The sequence below is a fragment of the Dipodomys merriami genome, unplaced genomic scaffold (genome assembly GCF_024711535.1).
Source record: "Dipodomys merriami isolate MVZ:Mamm:240054 unplaced genomic scaffold, mDipMer1.0.p SCAF_2, whole genome shotgun sequence".
Classification (NCBI taxonomy): domain Eukaryota; kingdom Metazoa; phylum Chordata; class Mammalia; order Rodentia; family Heteromyidae; genus Dipodomys; species Dipodomys merriami.
Window position 1 is genome coordinate 94409530 of NW_027203381.1, and position 22704 is coordinate 94432233.

Here is a 22704-nt window from a genome sequence, read left to right on the forward strand (position 1 = left end):
AAAGCCATGCACTATGTATTTTTCAAAATATTACAAATTATGCAGAAATCAAAGTATTAGAGAATGAAAACTTAATTATAAAATATTGGGAGAGCTTCTCCCAATATTTACACATGAACTAAGTCTTTACACATGAAGTTTGCTTTAATATTATATCAAAACTCTATCTCAAAGAAGTTTTTATGCCATCAATTCTCACTGTATGAGAATATAGCGATATTCTAATTTACAAGATTAGAAGGAGAAGAAAATTTCATGATGAACTTTAGTCAAAGACCTCTGGAAAATATAGAAAAGTAAATATTTACAAAATGATGAATGGGTATCAATAACTCCTGATTTGAAATATTTTTGTTTCATATTGGCTGAAATGGTGTGTTGAAATAGAAATGTGTGAGAGAATAATAGAAGGAAAAATGTAACCCATATTGTCCCTTTCTAAAAGAATAGAATATTAAAGCAATGACAATTTATAATATACATGAAAAGAAAGGACAGTTGAACACTAAAGTGGAATGTGGAGTGAGTTTATACAACATGCTGATAGTTCTTTCCTTTACTGTTCCTTGGAACACCACCTCCTAATATTTGTTTAAGAATTTGTTTTCAGCATTGTCCTCTTACCGTTTCATGAGTTGATTCTCACTTGTTCAATACAGAGAGTAATCATGACCATTTAAAAGCCAATCTCCATGTCTCTCTCAGGCTACCCTTAGAAATCCTTCCCAAACTTGTGTATGAAATTCTATTTAAAATTTTAAATAGATAAAAATCTTGGAGTATATAATTCAAAGGCATTAAAGTTTATACAGAAGACCAAGAGTGTGGTTCAGTGGAAGAACACTTACTAGCATGTTCAACGCTCTGAGTTTAATGCCCTAGCACCACAAAAACTAAATCACTCACCCACAAAGAATATAGTGGAGTTCATCTCCCCCACCACAGCTTCCCTCCATGCAGCTAAACATTATTATCTTCTGATTTTTAAATAAATGTTCACATTCAGGCTCATTTCTTTTTGTTCTTTAAAACCTAGTACACACAAAGTCTAACTTCTAGTTCTTGTTGAATATTCTTTGAAGATCTCTTCATTTTAATGTACAGAAAGCTACCTTACCAATTTTAACAGTTAGGTATTATTCCATGGAATGAATATATACAGTTTAATTTTCTTATTTTCAATTTATAGATATCTATGGTATTTTCAATTGTTTGCTTATGTATAAAGCTGTAGGGAGTAACTGAATGTATATTACTTTACCTTAGTATATGTTTAAGATAAATCCCTAGGATTGGAATTACTAGACCTCCAATCTTTGTTCAAGCTTATGAATGGCCATTTTGACTGAAATGGCTCTATAGTTTATTTATTTTATTTTATCTTTTAAAGCAGTCTCAATCTGTAACCCAAGTTGGCACAGAACTTTTATCCCATCTCCCTCCCCAAGTGCTGGACCATAATTTGTATCTTAAAGGGCCACATACTGAAGGCAACTGGAAGATGGTGAAAACTTTAGGAAGCAGAAATTAGTTCATCAATGCTGTGCCATTGAATGGGATACAGGGCTATTATCCCTTTCCTAGCTCTCTCTGCTTCTCATTGCCATGAGATGAACAAGTCTACTTTATTATTCTTTCCTGCCTTAAAGCACATCACTATTTCAGAGTGCTAAGTGACAGCACTGTGAAATACAATTGTAGGCCCTCTGCAGTCATGAGTCAAAATGAAACTTTTCTTCATTAAAGAAGATTATTGGGGGGGAGAGGGGAGGCTGGGAAGGGATGTGAAGGGTAAACAAAGGAGGAGGCTGCAATGCTTGGTAAGAAATGTACGCATTATCCTGCCCATGTAATTGTAACTCCTCTGTACAGTATGTTCACAAATAAAATAAAATAAAATTTAAAAAATCAAAAAAAAAAAGAAAAAAAAGAAGATTATCCCATGTATTTTGTCACAGTTAAGGAATTTGGACTTGAAGGCTATACAAAATTGCGAATTAATTCTACGGCCTCTCATCTTTCACTATTTAAGCAACTTTGCTTACAGTTGATCACCACCTCCTTCTTTAAAGTACTTTATGATTTTGACATCCAAGATATTGAAAACTTTTGAATTTCTCCCCTTTTCACTGACTGCTTCATCTCAATTTTATCTTCTGGTTCCTACTTTCTTCAATACTCCAATTTTGGACTATTCTAGAGCTCTTTTCTCATCCTGAAAATATTTTATAAAATTCCATTGTTCTAAATGCCATTTATACATTGATGACTCACTCTCCTCCTTTTTTAAACTTTCAGCTCTAACTAAGGAATACTAAGTTGCTCAACACTTAACTTTCCCTTCCTAGTTTTACCCTATGACTTGGTGATAAGCGCATTCTTCTAGTTGCTCAGGTCATTAATCTAAATATAAAGTCTGATTCCTCTCTTTCCATCAGCAACTACATCTAACCCATGATTACAGCTTGTCACCTTTATCTCTAGATTTCATTCAGTTCTCACTATTTTCTTTTGCTATTACTGGTTTAAAACTAGGTGCAGAAACTCTTCTTGCTTTTTTGAATGTCTTGTTGCATCCCTTATTTTCCAGAAGACAAACAACATGATAGGTAGGCTATCTTGGCACACAAAAATGAACAGGAATTCATATGTGGGTAAAAGCCCACGTTACCTCAAAGGGAAAGAAACATGTAGATAAACTGAAGAGATTATCAGAATTCTTCCTCTCTGTAATACTCTTGTGCATTCCTGAGGGCACTTTTGCCTATTTATGTTCTTTCCAAGATACTGAAACATTTCTTTATCCATTTTCAAGTGCAAGAATCATTTCTGTCACAGATGCCAACTTTGAATTACCTGATTATACTTCAGTGATCTTTAGAGTAGAAACTAGCTTCTCTTGCCTGTCTAGTTTAAGATTGAAGGAATAAAAACGTGAGATTTCCTGTTGCCAGGCATAGGATTCATACTTCTTAGAGCTGAGATGAATGATGAGGAAGCATCACACTGAATCTTGCTTATCTACTATCTGCTCAAAAGCATTCCTACCATCTAGTAAATCAATATTGAGAAAATTCCTACCCAGCTTTTCAAATATATATTGTTTTACTTATTCATTTATTACTAATATATTATCATGTCCTTTAAGCACCCTTTCAATTATTTCAGTAACAGGTAATCAGATTCAAAAGGATCATATCTGCTAAGTAAGAAACTTTGGACTATCTCTCTTCCTATTTTCAATTAAGTTATAAGTTTTGGAATCTGAAAAAAATATGTACCTAATTTTAAATTGAAACAAAATATTTTATAAGATAGATGTGATAGTTTTATAAGTAAGTTTATGATAATACTTATAAGAAAATATACCTAGGAACTAGCTAAACCATATATTTATTTATTTGAGAAAAGTGATAAAGCTGCCTTTGCAAGTGAGCTGTAGCTGCACACAAGCATGTTTATGAATATACCATGCATACATTGTGGCTCATAAGGCAAGGTGTCAAATTCTGCATCATTCTGTAAAATATTCATTCCAAAAAGTAGAAATCATTGTTCACTGTTGAAGGGGAACAACTCCTTAATATACCCCTAAGTTCATTAGATCTTTAAATAAGCCCAAATAGGTATTGGACTAATAACATATATTAATTATAGAGTGCATGAAAGAAACAGTAACGTTTCTTTGGATAAAAATAAATAACATATATATATATATATATATATATTGTATCTGGGAATGCCTAAGTTAATGCCAGGCAATTACAACATTTGTAGAAACATCTGGCTTTGTTCCTTAATGAATATTCTATCCAAAATTTAGAAAATCACTCTTTTTTACTGCTCATTATTCTCCTTATTTCTTTAAATTATATGTTTATTATCATTGAGCAGTGGTATAAAGGAGAAAAATCACTTTTGATTGGAATAAATGAATAACAACTTTTATTAAGTCTGACCTTGATGGCAAGGTCAGATTTGAACAGGAGGAGAGAAGAGCCTTACTTTCCTCTGAGGTAACAAGAAGTAGTAATATTTGAACTTATATGAGTTTGAAGGAGGATGTGGGGGAGGAAAATAGGAAGAGCAATCATAAACACCCAATGGCAGACTCTCACTCTGTTTGCATTAGCTGTAGACATTCTCCTTCAGTGAAAGGCAGCTGAGTACAGTCAATCCCCTCCAGCAATCCCCAAGAAACCAGATAAATGGAGCAACTCCAATGCATCACTAGATTGTGCACAACAAATCCAGTCTTAAAGATATATATGTAAATGAAACCTATTTCCATTTTGAATTATTGTCCTAGTTTAGGGGACCAACTGAAATAAAATCAGATCCAAGTACTCATGCAGTTACTCCAGAAAAAGTGATCATGGTCCAGTAATGCTACCTGCTTATCAACATTAACGCTCACAAATCATTTTTAATTAGATCAGACTTGTCAAGATTCTTGGGACATACTCCATCCACCCCAGGAAAGACATGAAGTCTACACCTCAAAGTTTCTCCCCAAATTATCTTCCCACCCGGTGGTGCTCCTCTCTGGAGACACCTTTATCATGCAAAAGCAAACAACCTAAATATCAAATGGCAACCCAAAGCCAGTCTCTGTGGGTATTCTCTCTCCTTTCGTTTCTTAACTTCCTTCTACACAGCTGCAGCAACTCTGAGGAGAGACCCTTGTTCTGCCACCTGCTCCTACCGACGTCCCTTTCTTTCTTCACTCAACCGCCCCTCCGAACAAACGGGGGCCACCAGCTCTTCCTTGGGCAGGACCGGCAGCAGCCCGGGCATCTTGTGTGAGAGCCAAGGGCTCTCCCCGCTTTCCCTCATTCCTTCTTACCCGCGTGAAATCAAGTTGGAAAACTGCATTTCAGATCTATCCTTCTCCCAGTGTTTCTTATTCACTTCATCCTTTCCCCCTCCCTCTCCCCCCAGACCCGATAGAATGATGGAGTCAAAGACTTTCCTGACCTTCCAGCGTTGGAGTCTAGACAGTGCCTACCTAGTGTGTGCCAGTCTTGCCTGAGAGCCCAAGGCAGGACTTCTGGATGCCTGCGTCCTGATTTTGGGGGCAGGGGGTGGTTTATAGGCTTGACCCGACACCCCAGCCTGAACCACCTGCTCCTCCTCCCAATGCCACTCCTGCTCCGGGAAGTTCGCCCGCCCTGGGGGATCAGAGGTTATGGGCTGACCTGGAAATGGCGATTCTTGCATTCCTGCCTTGATCTATCCTAGTAGCCTGGAAAAGAATGCCCCCTCCCCCACTCTGGGTTTCTGACCCTTCGGTGGGGAGCCGGCCTGGCTGGGGCCCGGATCCCCTCCCATCAACATCCCCTTCCCCACCTGCGCTCCAGCGGCGGGCGCGACGCCTCTCCCTAGCTTGGTGCAGCTGGGCACACTCACCCGAGTAGCTACCTGCGGCTGTCTGGAGCTGGAGAAGTGGTCCTCCAGGTCCCAAGCGCCCACTGGCAGAGGCTCCTCCGCGCCCGCGGCTCCGGCCCGGGTCCCGAGGTGAGTGGCGCGTCCCGGCTGCGCTGGGGCCTCTGAGCTGAGTGTGCGCAGCGCCGGGGCGGGCGGACGGGCGGGTTCTGGCACCTGCAGGCGGAGGAGCAGATGCTGGGCGCTCTGTTCTTCAACCCCTAGCAGCCCTCTCTTCTAGCCTCTTCCTCTCTTCATTCATAACTCCCTTGTTTACTTGCTTAAAAAAAAAAGAACAAAAACTTTTCCCTCTCCATCCTCTTCCACTGATGCGTGGAGAAGGGCGGGAGGGGCGCGGGGACGGGGGAGGGGAGGTAATGTCCCGTCCCTTTAACTGGAGTGCTCCCCTGCAAATGATCGATTCATGCAATGTGGAAATGACGCCACCATCTTTCTGAAAACATCTCCATGAAGAGGATTTTTGTTTTCTTTAACTTTCATCTATGCATTGGATTGATTCCTAGTGGTCTTATTAAACCCACTGGATGGCTAGGAACCGGGTGAGATCAGATAGGGAAGGGGGAGGTGGGGAGAAGTTGAAGCAGCAGTCTTTGCAAGTAGAACTGTGAACCGGCCACTGAGTGGACACGGAGATCTATTTTACCCAGTAACAGCCCAAGAAGGCATTTCCTGAAAAAGAGTTGGGGTTGGTCTTGGTCTGAAGTGGCAGAAAGTAGGCAAGGTATTGAAGGTCAAGGCTTCTTCAGGATTTTCTTTAAACCCTTCTCCGTGGTTTATGGTGGAGACACTTGACATTCATCTCTACTGTATTGGGTTTAACCTTGAGAAATGACGACCTCCACTGTTGTTCCTCTGAAGCCTTTTTCAGACCAGTGTTTTATTGCTCTATAAACGGTGCCATCAAGCTACCAGGAATTCCCAAAATATACTTGGAGTGACTTTAGCAACTTGGAAGCTTCCTGGAGCTTGGCAGTTTTCCAGCACTGTTTCAGAGCTGTTTAAGATAGCCATTGCTGGGAGAAGTGGACGGACTTCCTCCCCTACTGTCCACAGGTAGACCCACCCGAGTCTGGATTTCACCTTGAGCCTGTAGCTGTCCTACATTCATTCCCCCCGCCCGCCCCCCAAACTCCTGTGAGAAGCTATCTGAGATCCAACTCCCAACACTTTCTACCAGCCAAAGACAAATTCATATAAATAACCCTTGCAGAATAAATGTATATTTTCCAGCCTATCTTCCTTCTTTTTTGGTGTTGAAGCATACTTTTATTACCTATATATTTAGAAAGTCCAAATCATTTTATGAGATTAAAATCACATCATCGAAAGAGATGTTTCAGAATATTACAAAAATGTCTTCCTCATTAATCTTTTCAAAACGCTGATCATTATTTCTCTTTTTAAAAAAATATTGTCAAGGTGATGTACTCAGAGGAGTTACAGTTATATAAGTAAGGTAGTGTGTACATTTCTTGATGAACTTGTTACCCGCTCCCTCATTTTATTCCTTCCCAATCATCCCCCTCTGTTGTACAGATCACTTCCAACATTTTGTCTTGTGAGTATCACTGTTGCATTGGTTCCCCCTTTGTTCTTTATCTCATCATTTTGTTGTCCCCTTTCCCTTCCCTAATTCAGATAAATGCATATACAATACCCAGGGTACCAAAATCAAATATTGTGACAACAGGGGATAAATCATAGGGGAAAAATACAAAAGGAACAAGAAATCACATAGGACATTAAAAACAACCACAACAGAGTCTTCCTTCTGTTGGTGATGTGGTCCTCCCTGTCTGGCATCATGCATCTAAATGAGATGCTGTTTATCAATGTAATGTTTGGCATTCAGTGCTCAATAAATGCAGTTGAGTTATGAGTAGTGACTTCAGATCATCATTAGCATTTATTTCATGTTTTCCTGCTCCTACATAATTCTTTAACCTCCATTTCTGGTACCATAGTTTGTACAGCTCTAGCTAAGCTCTAGCAATATGAGTATATTATACTTATTTAAGAAAACACAGTGACAATCATTTTAGAGGAAGCCAAGATTTATAGCACATAGTAATTTTCCTGAAACATATGACATTGACCACCTGTGTTTACATTTCCAGCATAATTCTAACAAATTATGTAGGTGATAGCTACAGAAAATGTCCAAGGTTATATCAGATCAAAAAGCACATTAAAAAGGCCTTCACTCCCCACAATTATTTCAATGATCATACCAAGAGCAGATTGTCTATAAGTTATGTGAAGATGTAAAAAAATGTCCAAACAGATTGAATAGAATTTGTTCTTCTGTTTTTAAGGCAACAGGAGAAATTTGGAGAGTTGAGAACCTCAACTTTATGATATTTCCAAATGTCATATTTGGATTTGTGTAATTTAGAGTTAAAATTTTGGTAATAGATTGTTTTATATCAGGCTATGGGGAAAAAGCAGCAATAGAGTTTGCTTAGTTATAGTGATGACAATGTACTTCATGTCTGGATGTATTCCATTGCTATTCAGTGCACAGAAACTTAACCTAGCAGGCTGGACATCATTTCAGCTCTCAGCAAGGGCTTATCTGAGTAACTAGAGGATACTACAGATTAAGCACTCCAGACTGCTTCTTTAGATAATTGACTATGTTGTAGAGACATGAATCTTGGTGAGAAAGTGGATGGAATTCTATTCAGGTTGTTTTTAGTTCAAAAAGAATCATATCATTTCAAACAAGCTCCTTTTGGTAGCTTAAAAATATAAAAATCCAGAAAATAGTACTGAAAGGTACCATTTTGTGCATGTTTGTTTTTTTTTCATCCTAACTGTGCAGAATGTGGGACATATGCCTTAGAAAATATTTTTTTAACTAGGGACAAATTGCCATGATTTATGCTAGACAAATAGCATAAATAGTACATTCCCTTTTTTTTGCAAGATGGTCAAGGCATTTCTTGAGTTATTGGGCTACCTGAAAAAAGATGAACTTGACTCCATATGTATTCTAGATAAGATACACTGACTAATTCTGTGGCGTCAAAAGGTCAATTTTTAGGAGCATTATATAAAGTGCTTTTTCCAACTTTGGAAAAAATAATTTAGAATGAAATGAAAACTCATAATACAGATAAAAGCAATCAATAAGCAAACTCTCCCCAAATTTATGGAAAGAGAATTTTGTAGAAATTATTCAGATTAGCTTCATGTATTCATTAAATTAATCAGATAATTGCTTAGTTCTCATTTTTTGGGAGGAAAGTCAACTAGAAAGATATGACTATGTTGAGCAAATATCACTTATTAATTTTATGATATACAGATGAATATTGATTGGAAACAACCCCTATTATAAGATAATGTTTATTTTCTCATAAATACAAAATATATGCCTTGTCTTGTTTGCAGACTACTGTATCTAATGCACCAATTGAAAAATTGGGCTCATAATTTATATTACTTCTTTATATAAGTCATTAAAATTAGCTAAATTTGTGAGCATTTCACCTGACATATGGAATATGATGTAGCAGAAAGAAGAGAATGTGAGAAGATTCCAGGTTCATTGACATAGAACGAACAAACCTTAGGCCATAAGTAACTCATCTCTAAAACTGAGTAGATAAATAGAAAGGACAATGATTTCTGATCAGTTTTTACATTTCGCTTGGGTTCTATAATTGAAGGAATTACAACACAGACTTTTACCCTCTAGACTGAGTGTTGTGTGTGGGAAAAATGTAGAGCACTCTGATATGTACACATGAGTAAATTTTTGTTTGCTTTTTGGTGCTGGCATTTGAACTGAGGATCTTGTGCTTGGCCCCAGAAGTCACTTTGAGTATGTTAGAAGATAGTGAGTGTATGAACTTTTATGGGATGAGAGTAAGGTAATTGATAGTATTAAAATCAAATGCATGGGGTGCAAGATAGAAATAAGGTATTTTGAGACTACTTATGTTTTGATTATAAATGTGTATCCACACATGCAAAGCAAAATTATAAGCCTAAATATCTTGTTGAAATGTCATTCGGGACATTTTAACAGGACAAAATAGGATGCTTTGCACGTGTTTGTATTAGTTAATATGCATTCACTTGGGGTGTCCAATGGCAAGGCTAACAGAAAGGTCAACAGATTTGTCATTGCACTGTGCTTCTAGTAAGTTCTACATAGATATCATTAAATAGATAAGTCTAATTAACAAAAAATGCTATAAAAATCAAGGTAAAACATATACTGGATTATTGCCAGCTTTTTAGTAGTGTTCTATAGAACAATCTTGATTATAATTAATGCCTACTTTTGAAAATTTATTAGGAGTGAAAAGATTCAGAATGTTTAAAGTGGAGCAAATCTGCCAAAAAAATAATAGTATTCTGGGGAATGAGTAAAATATGTTTGTAATATAGAACAAATTGTGATTATTTAAAAAAATATATCTTATGGATATAAAATGAAACAAATTAAGGCTGGATAAAGCTCTTGATATATTATTATTATTTAACTGAGTGCAATTTCAGAAGGCTTTTCATTTGGTTTGTTCAAATCTCCCTATCAAGTCTTTATCCATTTAAAGTAACTTCACAGCAATTGTCCAAAATTAGAAACAGAACCTAATGTGGCTGTCTGTTCATAGAAGTGAGCCTTATGGAGTCCTACTGAGAATGCCTGGTAGTTTCTTTGAAGTAGGGCTCACATATAAAGCTTGTAGTTATGAGGAAAGACTCATTTCTTAACATTTTTCGTAACACATTACATTTTAATGTAAAAGGCTGCAACGTTTGCAGTGACACTTTCAGATTCTACTTTGCAACTAATCTCTAAGAAATTATTCCGTGTTGAGGACTGATATAGTATCCTACAGAAATATTCAATGGTATTAAAATATCTATAAGGATAGATAAAAATGTCCATGAAAATATTATTCCCCAACTACGTACTTACATAAGGCTATATTTTCTTTATATAAATACAAATTAAAAGAATAAAAATATCACAACTAATAGAATCCAGAAACATACATACAAATCTGGTCACTACATTAAATTACAAGAATATAAAAAGAACTTTTTATCTTATTTTATTTCTGATTGACAGAAACTTTTAATTTACCTTCTGAAGCATGTCGACTCCTTGAATACTCATCAGTGCAAGAGACCTAGTTTTTAATGGTTTAGCCTAAGTACATGTCTCTAACTAACAAAACAAATCATGTGAATAAAAGCAGTATAACCAAGGACTCTGCCTTCCTTCCAAGGATCTGAAAAATAAGGGATAGTATATGAATATTTGCTGGACAAAACTATCTCTGTCAGGGTACAGAAAATGAATTACATAATCAAAAATGCATAGCTACATGCTGGTGTCTCATCCCTTGGATGAGATCCCTTGGATGAAGGTTTGAAACCTAATGGGACATACAAGTTCAACAGATTCTTATCTCCAATTAGCCAGCAAATTGCTAGCAATAGAGATGTGGCTTATATAATAGAGATCCAGCCTTGAGAAAAAAAATTTAAAAAGCTAACAATAGCTCAAGTGTCTGAGTTCAAGCCTAGTACCATCATAAAAACAAACAAACAGAAAGCATGTGGTGGTGATACAGAAAAAATAAACACAAAAAGGAGGCAAGAGTAAAAGATATGATGAGAGGAGTTTGATTTTGAAGTGGAAATGAGATACAGTCTCACTACAAAGGAAACAAAAGTTTTGAGTAAGGTAAGAGAGTGAATCTATCCATGAAGTCAGAGGAAATTCTGGGAATGTGCTGATTTTATTTGAACCCTTTGTGAGTGCTGGCTTTTATTCTAAGATGAGAATATATTGGATGTTTTTAGTTAGAAAAATGTAATATACTATTTTAACAAGATCACTGCTCTGTTGAGGATAGACTGGGGAGACAAGATAGTAGCAGTGAGACTAATTAGGAGATTTCCACATCACGAATTGTTGATGCTCAATGCTTTTGTGTGGTGGAATGATAAAAGAAAATGGATTCTGGATACATTTTGAAAACCCAGTTTAGATTTGCTAAATGCAGGACATTCAAAAAATAACTTAAAGCTCAATGCAAGATTTGGGCTTGATCAAGTAGAAGAGGATTTCACTTCTGGATAGATTAAATTTGATATGCTTATTGAAATTTATGTGGTAATGCTAAGTAAACATTGCATCTCAGATTCTGAAGTTCAAGGAAAAGATGTAGAATGGGAATATTATTTTAAGCCATGGACAAATAGATGATATTAAAGCATTGAGGCTACAAAGGAAATGCCCAAGATTTAACACACAAGGTACTCCAATATTAAACTATAGGATGACTGGAAACATTCAGACAGGAACATGAAAGGTTTTTTTTGTCAAAAAACAAAAGGGAACATTTTTCACTTTTTTCATAGATTCATATTTCTTTTAGGTGCCAGATTAACCCTATTTGAAGAACTTTAATATCTCTTGTGACATAGATCTGCTGATAATGAAATTATCTCAGCATTTTGCTGCATGATAAATATAATTTCTTCTTCATATATTTGAAATTATTTTTATTGGATTTAGATTCTGGGTTTAAAAGTTTTATTTTATAAAAGATACATTTTTAGAGCCCATAACAAAAGTAAGAAGCAGTACAGAAAGTTCTGTATCTCCCCATCTCCCCAGATGCAGGCTCTCTCTCTCTCTCTCTCTCTCTCTCTCTCTCTCTCTCTCTCTCTCTCTCTCTCTCTCTCTCTCAGTATATATATATATATATATATATATATATATATACATACATACATATATATATTCTATTGATAGTTTTTCTTTAACAAATTAGAATGTTCAGTTTTAGGACTTACCAATTCCCTCCTGTAAGGTATCTTTTCTTATTATTCTACTGAAACAAGGTTCTGGGCTGTGTTATTTGGGGTCTTGCATGTACTTGTGGAAGGAGTTTCATGTGTGAATAGATTTTCAACTGTGTCTGTGAGAAGCTGGTCACTGGAGGGTCAGCTGACATCTTGTTCTGCTACCATTGTACCTTTCAATGAACTTGGAAAAATAATTTATGTGTTCTTGAAAGAAGCATAGGCATGGAATTGTATTATAATTATTATTTAGAGGTTTACCAGTTTAGAGGAAAATTTACCAGGTAGTAATGAAAAGAGAAAGACCTAAAGCAGAACAGGAAAATTAACTGTGTGCACATCAGAAATAGAAATGAAGTCTCTCCAGTTCCCTGTCTTAGGAGACTGACCTGCGTAAACAGAAATAATCTTCAAGGTTAAAAATGCCCAGATTCTCTGATTCTTCCTTTTCCTCTCACGTGTCCGCCTTCATAGCAATGAGTGGTGAGTTAAACAATAATCAGAAGAAAATAAACACCTTTATAATTAAACAAAGGCAAGGAAGTAATGGCAAGACTACCAGAACAACAAGAATACACACACTGAAAATCACCAATTACAAGTTAAGAAAAAAAATACCCTGACAATATTGGAAAGATAAAGGAAAATGCAAGAAAAGACCATACTTCAAAATAAGAGCCAGAAGTCACATGAAAGAGAACCATCTGAAATTTAAAAATACATATATGACTATGGTTTGAAAGAAGACAAGCGAGATGGGATATAATGAGCACAAAGGATTATTTCAGAAATAGCAAAATTCTAATCAAAAGGAAAGTTGTTGTCATGACACACAATACTGACAGCTGAAATTTCTGTTCTTTTGTCATGAAGTGCGCCTTCTGTGTGCTGACAGAGTCCATGTGTCTTTCTCTTGAGCTGCTCTGTACTGCATTGCTATCTTCTTCTTCTCATACTTCATAGGCTGTTGGCTTCTGTTGTCTGTGATCTAGATCCTTTCAAAGTATCTTCAGGTTGAAGCTTTGCTTTACCAAACACAACTCTCTGCTTCACTTGTGCTAGGAGAGGTAGTGTACTCTTCTTTTACTACTTTGCTCAGAAATTAGTATTTAAGTTACTTCTTAAGCAGAAAAATGGCCTAAAAGAAGTACATTATTATTGTGGCTGCCACCTAATAATAGAAGGAACTTTAGAAGGGCATATAAGATAGTATAAAAGTACTTAAAATTGAATATTTAGAAAAAATAGTTGTAACTTTACAAATGAAGAAGTGCCAATTTCCTAACAATAAATTATATGAGACATCCTTGGGTATGTTAAGTATGATAATGTTCAGCTAATATTTGCTTCTAAATTAGAGCCATGAAAACAAAACTGCTGGCTCATGTGCAGGAAACTGCAGATCACTAAATTAAATCAAAGCATGATATTTATTATGTATCTTTTCATATAATGTCACATAGTTAAGGAAACATTTAATACACAGTTATAGATGTTGACATGGTAAGACAATGAGTGTGATTACTATACAGTGTTTCAGATAATTAACATCTAATATCTTATTGGAACTGTGAATGTTTTAACCTAGTCTGTGGCAACTACATAGGCAATTTGGGCCGGTTTTAAATGAATCTCAAAAGGCAGAACCACAACTTATTTGCAATTAACTTAATGACAAATAACCACATCTTTGTCGTTCACCAAGTGCAGGGTAGCTCTTCCAGACATTACTCCGGGTTTTATGTCTACATTATGTATATTAGAATTTAATAGGCAAATGTCTATACTAAGATTCTACATATTAATTTTATATGAATAATAGTTTATACAAAAAGGCCAGTATACTAATTTAATGTAGATAGTTTTAAACTTCATAATTCTGTTAGCCATTAGTCAAGTTAAGGTAAAATTGAAAATTAGAATGTTTTTTAATTAATCTAAAATTTTATTTATAAATTTGTTTATATAGCTGATGTAAAGTGATACTTAGTCAAGGCATTGTCATATCTTTTCAGAAAACTTACTGCATAATGAAATGGATTAAACATATACCATTGTACCCCTCACTTCATTCTGACCCATGCTACCCAATTATATAGCTTCACATAATTATTTTTCATTAAAATTAGGTTAGTTTTATTGTTCTCCAAAGTTCAGTCTTGTTTTAACATTTCATTATTCTACTGAATTTTACATTGCTTTAATGGTTTGTACTTGCAAGGAATTATAATATTTATGGGGCTATTTCTTTTCTCCTGGTATTTGCCTTGCAATTAAAACAAGCACACTCTAGGAGCACACGGTCCCATCAGGTTAACGTGGATTTTTATGTGCTAAGAGCTATAGATTATTGGATGCTTTTTTAAAATGATACATTGTGTCAAATGGATTTATTACCTTGTTTGTGTCTTTTAAAAAATTTTTATTGTGAAAATACCTTGCATAGGGGTTACAATTGTATGAGCAAGGTAATGAGTACATTTCTTATCAAGCATTGTTGCCTTCTCCTTTGTTTTCCCTTCCCATCTCCACCCCGCCCAGCGCCAAAGTTGTAAAGTTCCTTTTTCGACATAATGTCTTGTACATCTCATTGGTTTATTTTATTTTTTCATTGTGAAAATACTGTACAGAGGGGCTACAATTACATGGGCAAGATGAGTACATTTCTTATCAAGCATTGTAGCCTCCTCCTTTGTTTCCCCTTCCCATCCCTTCTCATTCTTCCCTCCCTAATCCCCCCCAACACCCCCCCCCCCACCAAAGTTGTAAAGTTCGTTTTCGACATTACAACTTGTACATCTCATTGTTGCAATGGGTCCACCAGTATCCCTATTTAAACGATTTACTTTTTCCTTCCCCTCCACAAATTATACCAACATCAAATACAGTGAAAACAGGGGTCATACCATGGGGGAGGGACATAGAAAAAACAAGGAAATATTTTATAATAGGTTATAGCAAGAAAGAAAAATCATGAGTCCTTATCTTGGGGTTCATTTCGCCTAACATCAACTTATCTGACCATTTTTGCTTGTCTCAGATATATAGTTATTGCAAATAAGGGAAACCATTGGACCTATGTTTCTTTGGGCCTGGCTTGTTTGGGCAATGTTTGAACTTTATTTTTCCATGAAACAAAGCCCCTAAAATGCCTAAAAAAGAATTCCTTGTGCACTGCCTACAAAGCTATGCAAGCAAATAGCTTCCAAGTGGAAGGCATTTCTTTCATTAGTTTATTAGAAGCTCACACACACTCCATCAATTGGTATAAAACTTGTTCTTCAGCTGAAAAGAGCTCATAGTTTGGAGATTGAAGTTTGAGTCTCTGGCAAGGGTAGCATATCAGGACAGGAGTACAATGTTCACTTCTTGCGTCAGGAATACTTTGCCTCTGACACATATACACTCTTCCAGAAAGAGAGAGAGAGAGAGAGAGAGAGAGAGAGAGAGAGAGAGAGAGAGAGAGAGAGAGAGAGAGAGACAGAGACAGAGACAGAGAGACAGAGAGACAGAGAGACAGAGAGACAGAGAGACAGAGACAGAGACAGAGACAGAGACAGAGAGACAGAGAGACAGAGACAGAGAGATACACAGAGAGATACAGAGAGACACAGAGAGACACAGAGACAGACAGACAGACAGACAGACAGAGATGGAGACAGAGACAGAAAAATCCTGTTTTAGTGCTGAGCCTTAGTTCTTTCATGAGGTCTCACCTTTTAAAGCTTTACAACTTCAAATACTGCTACCCTTAGAGCCAACACTACATATTGAAGAACTTCATATGACAGTCATACAAATTATCATCAATTTAGGGCTAATACAGTGTTTGGTATCATACTGGCTCTCAGGGACAAGAGTGCCATTTCTCCTAACAGTTTAGGACTAAGCACATTTCAAAGGAGTATAAACTTTACAAATCAAATTCTAGTTTCAATTGTATATCTAACATTTGGTGGAAAAGATCTCCTTTCAGAACAAGGTACCACAGAAGGGAAAGTCTTAACCACTATGACAACTAGAAACTTAAGTAACTGTAAAATAAATGGGAAATCTGAATAGATGTGTGGGACAGTTCTGATTGATTATTCAGTTTATCCAATATGAATCATCAACAATCTGGGTAAACACCCTGAAACTAAGGTTGTGGAAAACTTTTCAACAAGGGAATTGTGCAGCAGAAGTCGCACTTGTAAAAATAAGTAAAAATATTACCTGAGTTTCTCCAGTAACTTCTGTTTTCAAGATTCTAGTTACTGAAATGGCATCTTCTCCCTTCCTTCTGAAATCAAATGATTCGTTAGATCTTAGTGATTCTTCTTGGAATTATCCCTTGTTCATACTTGGCAAACAAAATCAATAGAGGTAGTGGACACAGAAAAGAGTCTTTTTGCAGAAAAAGTCATTTATGAAAGGGAAGAATGTTCAAAAATGTCTCAAGAAAGTAGCCAAGAGTTGAAGGAGCTACATTAAATGCCTTATAAGTAATTTTACATTTTTTACTTCTATTTATATTGAAGTTAATACATTAATAATTTTTCCTCAGAGAAAGTAACAAAGCCATTTTCCAGGGTACTTGAAATTTTTGAATTATTGTATTATTATTACTGTAAGTGTAGAATGTTTCCTTAAATTCTTATTGATGCTTTCTTGCTTATAATAAAGCTTTTTTTGGGGGGGGGTCTGGTCGTGGGGCCTGAACTCTGGGCCTGGGTGCTGTCCCTCAGCTCTTCAGCTCAAGGCTAGCGCTCTACCACTAGAGCCACAGCGCCACTTTCGGCTTTTTTCTTTTTGCTCATGTGGTGCTGAGGAATCGAACCCAGGGCCTCATGCATACAAGGCAAGCGCTCTACCACTGAGCCACCTTCCAACCCGTATAATAAAGCTTTTATATAAGTAACTGAAACAGTTTTTGCCAAGAAAACTAGCAGAAAATCACTTAACCAATGTTGTTGCATGAATGTTAACATATACAAAAGAAAAAAGTTGGCTAAGTCTTGTAAAAATATGTTTGATTAATATCTGTTTTAATGTATTAGGTTCATTTTCAGCAAAAGAATAAAAAAGCATCTAGAATCACATTATTGTCTTCTTAAAGTTATAATGGGCAAATTATGTCACTGTTTTGCCTTAAATGAAGATAAATGAAACAATTCTAATTCAAACTGTTAGGGAGCTGGGACTATATAATAAGTTTTGACTATTAGCATTGACAGACTACCAACATAGATGATTCCTTGAGTGAATCTACCTGACTAAATCTGAGGCAATATGTATAATAGCACATTTGGGAAATGTGTAGAGAATTGAATAGATAGTATTGAACAAATAGAGTATGTAGAGAATTAAGGAAACAGAGTTGAATAAGCTGAGATTATTAATAAATGTTTATCTTGCCTCAAGGACATAACTAAAATTAAGTTACTACTTCAAATATTTAAATTTTCTATCAGAAAAGCAATCTTTTTGTGTATGTGTGCTTCTTAAATTCTGATAACTGCATCACTGTTATCAAGCCTACTTTCTGAGCATTTCAAAGGTCTACTTATCTGACAAACCATTGGTGTAGGACTTATGAAGAAGTTAGATCACTGTGCAAGGAAAAAGGTTTTGCTTTCTTCTTTCAAAAGCCACAGCAATGACAATTTTCTTTTTGTTTTAAATTCAATTATTGTATTCTGTGTGAATCTGACTAATAAGCAAACTATGACAGAAAAGGCATAAGGAAAGTACTGTGTATAACATCCTTTCCCCTCTTTGTTTGAAAGGCTCCAGCACAGCCCCAAGACATTAATTTTATTCCTTGGCTGTGTATCTGAAAAGAGCTGCCAGAATACACTTCATGCTTGCAAGCATTATTTTGTATACATCTGTACAGGGAGCCTGAGCTGACAGTGACCTGCAGTAGTGTTTAGAATGTATTCATTTCCTGACAAGTTTATAGCCTTCCAGAGTCCAATGGAATGCTGCTGTCTTAGAGTCTTGCCACCAAGGATTCTACTGCCTTTTGTACACACTGGAATGTCAAGTTCAGTACTTAATAATGATTTGGAAAGTGCATTGTTTTGTGAATAACTTGGTGTAGAAAATCTCATGTAGATATGTTTAGATAGAGTCATCTAAAATACACAAATGCAATGTCTCATTTACTTTTTCATTCAAAAAGGAAGTATAGAGCCTCCAACCTTCTATGCTGTGTGTAATGATACGTCTACTAAGCAAGCAAGAGGCTCTGAGTTCAAGCTCAGTCTTGCAAACCCCACTACTACTACCACCAAGGATAAAAAGGAAGGAGACAAAATATTACAAAGTTTTTAACTTTGATTCTAAAAGCAAAGTTTATTCTTATTGAAGTTTATTTTTTCTCAGATTTTTGAATAAGTGTCATCACACTTTAAATCTGAAAATCAAGACATGTGTGTCAGTATTATGGCACATTGTGACATCTAATGATTGTGATGGCAATCCTAACTTATTAACAAATAGTTAAATGTGTTCAGTATAATTTTTTAAGAGGCAAGAATAGATGGCACCCCCAAACCTCCTCAAGATTTTCTCAATAGTGATGGGGATTTCTGTATCAGAAATAGAATTGTGTCCACAGTACCTTACTGGTAATGGTGGCTGAGTGTGAATACACACAATAGTTGTAACAATCTGGGCAGTATATGTTTAATTAGAACTACGAATTGGTCCCATCAGAGAACAGAACTTTATACAGTCAGTTTACTAGTACCTGGATTTGTTTTCATGCTTCATGTCCCCAAAGTAAGGTTTCTTTAGTCTGGCCCCAAATTTTCTAAATGGTGGACCAAATCTCTAGACCTTTGGAGATAACTCAAGAATTAGTGAAGATAACATGTTTCCAAGGAGGGAGATTTTTCATGAATTTTGAGACCATATATGTCCACTGAGTGGCACAAATCACTAGAGTTTGATGTAGCTGGTCTTAAACTTGCAGCATGAAGACTTACTGAATAGGTGTATTTTCTTAGCAGAAGAATAGTAGCAGAGGTAGTAGTAGTAGTAGTAGTAGTAGTAATCCTCAAAGGTTGAGTTGCCACTTTTTCATAGAATGCTAAACTGTAGATGGGAGTCAGATAGAACATGTAATTTCCTCCTGACAGGTGAGGATTGATGAGCATACCTTACCTTGTTAGATATATATTCTGAGCTGACCTCTTGCTAAATGGAGATGTTATGCCATAGACATAAAAATCTTAAGAAGATACACAGCTTCAAAAATGTCAGTCAAAATAATTGTTGCTTTTTAAATATGCTATATTTAGTAAGTGTGTTAGGGTAAAATGACCCCAAAACATCAAGCTGAGTCTCTATAGAAAGGGTACCATTAGTTTTTGGTGATATTAATTAGTAAAATAGACTGATTCAGGATTTTGTATGTGTGTGCTTGTTTGTGTGTCATTGTTTTATTTTTTTGATTATTTAGCTTTATTGTTGTTTATTTGAGCTAATTTGCTTGATTTTTGTTTTTTTCTCTTTTCATTCCCACTCCCTTTCTCTCACTGTTCCTTCTGGTAACTTATTCCACCTCATTCTTTTATTACATTCATCTTTTCGACTCATATGTGACTCTTGACATCACTCCTCTTCACAACTAAACCATTTATTAACACTGTTTATCTTATTCTTCAGATCAACATCTTCAACATGCCATATCCCTTTCCACAACCTTTTCCAGTATTGTAGTAGGGTTGAATGTGAAAATAAAGCTACAATAATATAAAGATACAATAGTATCTTGTTCTTTGCAAATATTGCATTGTGTTTTGAATTAGAGCCAAGATATGCTATAACCTGTAGTGGGAAGTGATATATCAACTCATCTAACCCCTTTTCTAGTGAGAATACAGAGAGAATAACCCATCAAGAAGATTTCAGGCAACTAAAGGCTCATACCAAATAAAAGTCCTCAAATTAGTAAAGCCAACACAGAAATATAAGAAATATAATAAACCAGAGAAATGCTATACTTTCAAGAAACAAAAAATTGTACAGCAAAGAAACAATAACAGTGACATGGAAGTGTTGCCATTCAGTGAGCTCAAAGGATTGTTAAAAATGTGCAATAAAATGAAAGAGGACATTTACAAGCAACTTCATAAACATAAAATTTATACAAAAAGCAATAAAAGAATGCAATGGGAACAAAGGTTAAAAAGCTAAATGAAATCCATGTAATGTACATAAATGCCTAAAGAAGCTCAAAGAGATACACAGCTAACATTATTGAAGGAAGTCATTATAAGATATTAAAAAGGATCTCAATAAAAAGAAATTTTGAAAAATGATCAAATTTCATCAGAAGCAATGATATGGAACAGTATTTCTGGGCTTGAAGACAAAGTAGATACAATTGAAAGAAAAGAAATAACCATACATATAAAGCCCAAGAATAATGAAATGAATTTGCTGGAACAACCAGACTCTAAAGTCCAAACTTATGTCTTACAGGCATTGAGGAAGGAGAATAGTAGATAGCTAAAGATACAGGAAATACATTCATCATAATATTAGTAGAAAATGTTCTAAATCTTGAAAAGTGAAGCCACTCTAGAGTACAAGAAGCCATTAGAACACTTAACAAACAACATCTAATGAGAATATTTCTACAAAACATCATAGTAAAAACATCAAACATAGAAAACAAAGAAAAAGTAAGGAAAGCCATAAGAAAGAAATGATAGATTAAGTACATGGGAAAACCTATCAGAACAGCAGCAGATGCACCACAGAAAACAAATACGGAGAGCTATTCAAGTAAGGCGTACTTTCATGCACCGAAAGTAAACAAATGACAACCCAGAATTTTCTACACAGTAAAACTTTCATTCATAACTGGAGGACAGAGAAAAACATTCCATATTAAACTAAAACTAAAACAATTCATCACCACCAAACCAGCATTGTGGAAGATACTCAAAGATGCCCTGCATGCAGAAGACCACCTGAATAAGAAAGAAGAGGAGAAAATAGAAACTGTCAGATGAGTAATAAATACAACAAGGACAGGAAAAGAAACAAAACTAAAATCTGGGGGGAGGATGAGAAGTGTTGCTGTATATTTCCTAATTCTAGTACTCAATATCAAAGGATTCAATTCTCTAATCAAAAGACATTGAATGGAAAGATGAATCAGAAGATAAGACAAAACCATCTGTCCTCTATAAGAGAAAATATAATCTGACAAAACAAACACAGAACAAACATATTTGGAATAAATCTTCCAAGCAAATGGAACTCCATCAGCAGGCAGACATAATTGATAAAGCAGATTTTAAAACAAATTCATAAAAACAAAGAATGTCCCTTTATACTAATGAAAAAAATGCTTCATCAAGGAGACAATCTTCACAGAGATGCACCAAAAGCTAAGGCAGCCAGCTCTGTCAAATGAACACTATTAGACTTAAGAACTCACATAGATTTAAACACAATGATAGCTAGACATGGCAACAGCCCACTCTCGGCAACTGATAAAATACCCAGACAAAAACTCTCAGCAATGTAGCCTCAGATTTAAATGGCAACAAAGATCAACAGATATCTTCAGAATTTTTCAGCCAGTAGTTGTACAAGTTACATTCTTCTCAGCAGCTCGTGGAACTGTCTCAAACATAGACTGTATTTTTGTTCACAAAACAAGTTGTATAAAATATAAGAAAATTGAAATTATCTCCTGTATCATCTCAGACAATGCTGGAATAAAATGAGATCATAACAAAAAAGAAACCAAAGAGATTATGCCAACTCATGCAAAGTAAGTAATACATTGGTGAATAATGAGGTCATAGAAATCATCAGAGGGTAAATACACAAGATACTAGACTCTAATGAATAAAAAGAACCTATCATCTTTGGGACACAAAAGGCAATTCTAAAATTTGCCAAAGTCTATTAATAAATAAAATACAATTAAATAAAATTGAACTTAAAATTATATTCACTGCTTTAAGAAGTGTCCTTTTGAAATTAAAAAGTATAACTTATTAATCACTTTCAAAATTATTTTTTTTGTGCCAGTTCTGAGGCTTGACCTCAGGGCTTAGGTACTGACCCTGGGCTTTTTTGTTAAAGGTTTTTTTTTTTTTACTCATGGTCTTTTCTGCCTGGACTAGTTTAGAATAATGATCCTCAGATCTCATTTTCTTGAGTAGCTAATACTACAGATATCAGCCATCAGTGCCTGGCTTAAAATTATTTTTATTAAAATGAAAACTGCAATCTAACTTTTGAACATTTAATTTAAATTTACTAAATATTTCCATAAACACTTTTTGTATATGACACAAAAGTAAAATATCAGTATCATGTTAAATGTATAATTACAGGTTCACAAATTTAAAAGTAATAAGAATCAATAAAATAAAATCATCTTGGTCATGGTTTTTTATCTGTCGA

General features: G+C 35.4%; 1 protein-coding gene across 1 annotated transcript in view; it reads right to left on the reverse strand.

Annotated features, from left to right (window-relative positions):
* Positions 1-5488, reverse strand: part of Htr1f (5-hydroxytryptamine receptor 1F) — an 82368-nt gene extending 76880 nt beyond the window's left edge. The window contains exon 1 of the mRNA XM_070028774.1: positions 5410-5488. The gene's annotated coding sequence lies outside the window, so the exon portion shown is untranslated. The remainder of the gene's footprint in view (positions 1-5409) is intronic.
* Positions 5489-22704: the final 17216 nt, after the last annotated feature.